A 6910-nucleotide genomic window follows, 5' to 3' on the forward strand; every position below is an offset into this window, starting at 1 on the left:
CTGCAGAAGTGATGGGTCAGCGCAGAGTGTCCACTAGAAGTACAGAATTCCTCTGAAAACGTCTTTATCCATAGCTTTCACAAGAAATGGACTCAGGAGGTCAATAGATTCAGTCGGTGAAGTCCTTACCTTGTCAGTTCAAAGATCCGAGTTTGGATCCTCAAAGCCATGTGAAAACCCAGCAGAGTGGTAATTTCAGTGATGGTGAGATGGGAGGCAGATACAGGAAGACAGATCCTGGAAACTTACTGGCTGCCCAGCCTAGCCTACTTGGCAAAGCTTCGTGCCATGAGAGACCCCCCTCTTTAAAAAAAGATTGGAGGCAGGCAAGGAATGACACTTGATGTTGTTCTCTGACCTTCACATATATGTGCACAGATGTGTATGCATACACCTATATATACAAGTATACCTCCCCAAACAGGCACACAAATGTACAAACATTGACACATGTACAAAGCACATTCACACCCATACATATATGCCCATTCACTCACACACCGAAAGCAGAACAAGAAACAGATTTCTACTCACACTGCCCTGTCTGTCTGCATGTACATACTTAGAATAGTTAATCCCTAAGTAAAACTGGAGCATGAATCATGTCCCTATGAATAGCATATTCCAGTTTAGTCATTGTCCTAATGCAAATAGAGCTAGACTCAAGGACAATTTCAAGAAGGGAAAAGTAGAAAATGCACATCTGCATACATGTTCACAAGACAAGCATGATGTGTTGCTAGTACACCCCATACTAGACAGACCACATCTGTTCTCTCTGCCAGTTTTGTTGTGAACACAGGAAAGGGAGATTTTAAACCTCCTCTTTCACAACACCCTCCACAAAGGTATTTCTTGCTAAGAATCTGATCTGTCAAGGCAATACCACATAGCACCCTGCCTCTTAGCCCTGACTGCATTAAAAGAAATCAATAAAGCAGGGGAAGATTTTTTTTCAAGCTATTGGCAATGCATTCTTTCCAGACTAATTAAATGGAAATTTCAGTGGCGGAGCCTAAGCATTAAAACAATGGACACAACATGAGAAGAACAGCACAGCATTCTCCAGATGGCCTCAGGATGTAGCAAGGGTTGAGAGTTCAGAGCCAACCATTCCTGCCCAGACTGGCATGTGGGTGTTGTTTCTTGAAAGGAGATCTCCTGACAATTCTAATGTGCAGAGGCACTGAGAACTGATATATTTTTGACAAACTGCATTTTGACAAAACATGGCCCCTGATGCCTTAGCTCTAATTTTGGAGATAGGTCAACTGGGTGGATGTGTGTCTTTAATAATTCATTGTGTGGTACACACCTCAGAGGTCTGGAGGGTCCTTGGCAGATGATTAGCAGAATGTCCTTTACCTGAAGAACCCCTCTGAGGACCTACTGATGTTTGTGCATGTTTGAGAAGCTATGTGTGCTATGAACAGGAGAGGAATGGGCACGTGGAGAGACACGCAGACCCTGCAGACACTGGACCTTATTCTTCTTGTTCCCTGAAGCCTGGGTCCCAGTGCCACACTCACAACAGGGACCACTTGGTGAACCCATTGCATGTTAGCTCTGAGGTTCTGTGCATATATCACACCATGAGCAGCCATGGGACCTAAGCTTGGAGACCTCACTAACCAGGGGTCAGTGGTTAAGCTACACATCTAAGATGAAGACAATTGTATCTCCTTAATCTTTGCCGGTGACAGCTTTATTGTAGATCTTCAAACCACTGATGATGTTTCAAGCTACATAGCGCTTAGACTCTGGCCTTGAAATGCCTGGCCGTATTTAATAGCAGCAGCCAGACCGATGCTCCTGAAGTACTGGCGTAATTAGATAAAGGTGACATTGCAAACCTCTACATGATTTCTCTTTACTTATTGATCCTCACCCCATTTCCCTCCTTAACACATAGGAAGATTGCTTAAATGTACAGGACTAGAGTCTCAGGACACATCATGGGATCACCTTCCTGGGGATAAGGACAGCCACTAACAAGTCCAGTGAGGAGCTAGAAATGACATCTAGTACCTTCCACATGGAAGTCTTCATCTTTAGAGCTAAACTACAACTTCACTTCAAGGTCTGTTTTTATGTGTGACTTTTCTTGGTCTTTCGGGCACTCTGAATCACCACAGAACTTTTGTTGTCCCCCAGCGTTGGTCTCAGGCTCTCAAAACAGGCTTGGCTATCCCAAACGTGATGGTTGATCTCCTGTAGAACAGAGAGAACTGACTTCCAGATGCTGACTAAAGTTCAGCCCGTAGGCCTCAGCCCATTCTGATTTGTTTCTTTTTGGCTCACCCATCCATTCATTGATTCATTCACTCATTCAAATACTTATTCCGAAACTGCTATGTGTTGAACATTGCACTAATCACTGGAAAGAATATCAGTGAAACAAGTAAGTCCCATCCTCTTGGAGCTCATGATTTAGGGGAGGAAGCTGTAATGATTTAGGGGAAGTTAGAATGCTGTAATGAGTGTTTTGGCAGGAGAAGGATAGCATGGAGGATAGTCTGGGCAAAAGGACCGGTGAAGAGCAGAGAGCACAGCAGATTCTGGAAACTGAAAAGATGTGCAGAGTGGAAAGGAAGAGTGCCCGTCTCACTATGCAGTGTGGCTGGAAGCAGTTACACTATATGAAGGCCAAGCTCAGATTATGACCACATCTCTTTTACCACCAAGTTGGATGGCCATTGGGATCCCTGGCCTACAGGAAGGGATCCCTCACCACCCACAGTTGTTAGAGTCATGCTTATTTTACGCTGAGCTTAGACTCTGGCCTTGAACTGCCTGGATATATTTACTGACAGAAGCCAGACCAATGCTTCGCACTCACCATCTCACCCACTGAGCAGTTCTTTCTGGTGTAACGTTCTCCTAAGTCCCAGGATGCTGAGACCTTAGTATCACAGCCGAGTTGCTCACATTATCATGCTAAATAACCATGAGACAGCTTGTAGTGTTCGTTAGATTTCACTTCTGTCGTTTTCTAATCTTGCACCAAACTGCGCATCTTTGAAACATCTCATTTTTATCTACTGAAATTGCTCAAGGTTCTCTAAAGGAGCAGAACTGATAGAATGAATATCAAAAAAGGCACATACTAGGTTGGCTTACATGACACAGTCTGGGTTGTCCAACAGTGACTTTCTGTGCACGGAGAGGTAGAGAACCCAGTGGCTGCTCAGTTCATCAAACTGGGGAGGGGGGCTGTGGTAGTCCCAATTTGGTGTTGAGGGCCTAGAGGGTTCCTGAAGAATATTTCTTCTGTGTTAGAAGGCTGATAGAGCTGGTACTGGGCTCCAGTCTCAGCAAAGGGAGACAACAGCAGTAGCAGCATCACAGTAGATGCACACATCAGCAAGGGGCAAAGGTGGGCAGGTGAACTCAGCCCTGCTTTCCCCCTCACTCATCTTTATATCTTGGCCACCTCTGGAATGCATAGCCCATTCTGTTGAAGGGTCTTCTCCCAAAGCTTTCTTCAGCAAGTAGGTGTGTCTATTACTACCTGGGATCCTGTCCTGAATGTTCAGGACATGCCATAAAGTAGTCAGTGACAAAAACCCAGCTACTTCTGATCTGTTTTCTTCTGATCTTAACCACACTTCTAGGCATTTGATTATTTTTGATTGTTTCAGAATTACTACCACCACTACCTCCTCCTCCTCTTCTTCCTCCTCCTCCTCTTCTTCCTCTTCCTCCTCCTCTTCCTCCTCCTCCTCTTCCTCTTCCTCATCATCATTCCGTACAGAGGGCCTTTCTTAGCCAATATGGCCACCTACAGTCTATCTTTGCTGGCCTGCCCTGTCTGCCTATCTTCAGCTCTCATTTGTAACTACTTCTTGCTATTTGTAATTTCAAGCATGCCCTCTGTCTTCTCTCTCCACGACCTTGCAGAGCTCTCAGACTGTCCGGATGTCCCACTTTTTTTCCTGGCTCACTCCTGCTTATTTGCAAAGAATGCCATTAAGTGTTATTGTCTCTTGGAAACTGTCCCCAGATAATTCCCTTCACTCTGGGTCCCTGCCTGCAGTCTCAAAGCACTTATCAGTGTGTTGGTTTGTTTGTGCCTCTCCCGTGTGGGCTTCTTCTTAGTGCAGACACCCTTCAGTGCTTAATTTTAGTTTCTAGTGGTCCATCTGTCATCATCATTGGCTAAGTGTTTGTTGAAGACATTATGACTGCCTGGCCAGATAGTAAGGCTTTGGAACAGATAAATAGCATTTCTGTGACTAAACATGTGGCCTGTGCTCACCTCCCACCCCTCGCTCTATTTTTTTTAAAGGCATGAGAAAAAAATTGGTCTACTTCTAAAAGTTCTACTATATGAATGAGCAAATTAAACTTAAAAAAAAAAAGAAAAACCAAAAGAAACTTTATACAGTTGAAACAACCTTTTCAAAGGCCGTTAGCTCCTTCGTGAAATATTTATGATGCTTGCTTCTTTTGATCTATCACTATCACCACCCTGAACAAGTTGACAATGTTTATGAATTACTCATCAAAGCCCAAAGTGTTGAGCATATTTTCAAGTTCGTCTACCAACAGGAGAAATTTCCATTATTCAAGCCATGTGTAGTTGGGGTTGAACTTTATGTATCTAGTCAGTGGATGTCTGCTGTGTGTTAGGAACGCTCTTGGATTTTATTTCATTTAATCAATTTATTGTGTAAAATATCCGTTCTTTTCTATTTGAATTTTATATCTTAAAAAAATCTTTTTTGAAAAAAATAGATTGTCACTATAGAGCCCTGGTTGGCTTCAAACGCACAATCCCCTGCCTCAGCTTCCCAAATGCTAAGATTACTACATCCAGCTTGTTTTATAGTTAGAGGTGTTTATTTTATTTGCTTTTTGAGACACTATGTTGTTTAGGCTGGTCTCTGGATTCAAGAGGTCATCTAACTTGAGTCTCGGAATTACACAGGTATGCAATACTGGGCACCTAGAGTTAATAAAACATTAGGTTTTTTGTTTTTATCTTAAAACTGAGAAGATGGGTGCTCAGAAAAGGCATGTACTTAGCCCTAAGAGACGGAACAGAAAAATAAATCTAGTTCTATCCAGTTCTGAGAGAAGGTAGCCACACCTCTTTCTAATCATGGATATCAGGTAGTGAGAAATCAGCAGGTTTAGAAGTTGTTGAGGATGGACCCCCTTCCTCAAAACCAGTGGCTTATAAAACTAGAAGCTAACTGGTTAAAAAATGGATCTCAGTTTGATCTCTTGTCCTGGGTGCAGACATGTCATTCCAAACCGCCCAAATGTCATAAGATCACCACCTACGAGGAGGATTTTGTAAAGAACAGAGACATCCCAATGTACTCTTTCCTCAAGGGTTAGCCCAAATGGTCCTGTCAGTCACCTAGACAGGCTACTCCACCCATAAGCTGTTTGAGAAACTTCCAGAGTTAGTATAAACCTAGGCGAATACCTTACTTGTTGTACAGCTCAGCCGTATAGCATGTGTAACTTATGTGATTTTCTGTTTTGCAAGAAGCAGAGCCTAGAACCATCTTTTCTTTCAACTGGGTAGGAGATGATAGGTAAGAAAGACTGCTGATGGTTGACCAGCCATTTCCAGTGCCTGTGTTAGACGACAGCCTCACCTCTAGCATTTGCTGGTAGGCACACCTGCAGGGGTTTGTCAGGTGGTAATTCTCACCTCCTACTCATTAGATCATTAAAAATAATGGTCTGGGAAAAGGCAGTGTCTCTGGATTCACAGGCTGCATTTGGCTAAATAACAGGTAGCCCCCAGACAAACTCTGACTTCTGTAAGCCTTCTTTTCCTTAGCTATAAAAACAGAAGGGCAGGGAGCTGGAAAGAGAGCCTAGTGGGCAAAGGGCTTGTGTTGCTAACATGGAAACCTAACCTCAACACCCAGAAGTCATATAAAAAGCTAAGATGATCATGCATGCTTGTAATCCCAGTGCTGGGGAGGGAAAGCCTTAGGTGATAACACAGGAAGATCACAGCCCTGTAGTCATCACAATGAAACAAAAACAGTCCAATAGCAGCTCTATTTACAGTAAGGAAGCTGTTAACACTTCTACCTTGAAGGGAGTGAATGTTGCCAGACTCATATCTGAAATCCCACCCCTATGTGCACATCAGTTACATATGTGGTCTTGGGATGGGGGTGCTATATTTTATAGGCTGTGGAAGGTTGACTAGGGTAGGGGAAGGAGTCCAGTGACATGGCTTTTTGGTGACCGTACTGGCTGGTTTGTGTGTGTGTGTGTGTGTGTGTGTGTGTGTGTGTGTGTCAATTTGACACAAGCTGGAGTTATCACAGAGAAAGGAGCCTCCCTTGAAAAATGCCTCTATGAGATCCAACTGTAAGACATTTTCTCAATTAGTATTCAAGGAGGGAGGACCTAGCCCCACTGTGGGTGGTGCCATCCCTGGGCTGGTGATCTTGGGTTCTAGAAGAAAGCAAGCTGAGCAAACCAGGGGAAGCAAGCCAGTAAGCAGCATCCCTCTGTGGCTTCTGCACCAGTTCCTGCCTCCAAGACCCTGCCCTGTGTGAATTCCTGTCCTGTCTTCCTTTGGTGTTGGACAGCAATGTGGAAGTGTAAGCTGAATAAACCCTTTCCTCCCCAGCTCGCTTCTTGGTCATGATGTTTTGTGCAGGAATACGAACCCTGACTAACACAGTGATGTAACTGTTACCATCTAGGGGTCTTGATAGGCTTCATTTTCTCTGCCAATTAAAGAGCTAAAAGGCAGGAAACATCTTAATTTTGACAGGTAGTCAGGGAGAAACCTTGAACACAATGCACAGGAACAGACAGAATCAGCACTTGAAGAAAGGCCTTTGCTGAGAGCTAGGAATCACACACACACAGTAGGCACACAGAGGAACAGGACCCTCCCACACACAGTAGGCACACAGAGAAAAAG

This window comes from Rattus norvegicus, chromosome 8, assembly GCF_036323735.1.
Source record: "Rattus norvegicus strain BN/NHsdMcwi chromosome 8, GRCr8, whole genome shotgun sequence".
Lineage (NCBI taxonomy): Eukaryota > Metazoa > Chordata > Mammalia > Rodentia > Muridae > Rattus > Rattus norvegicus.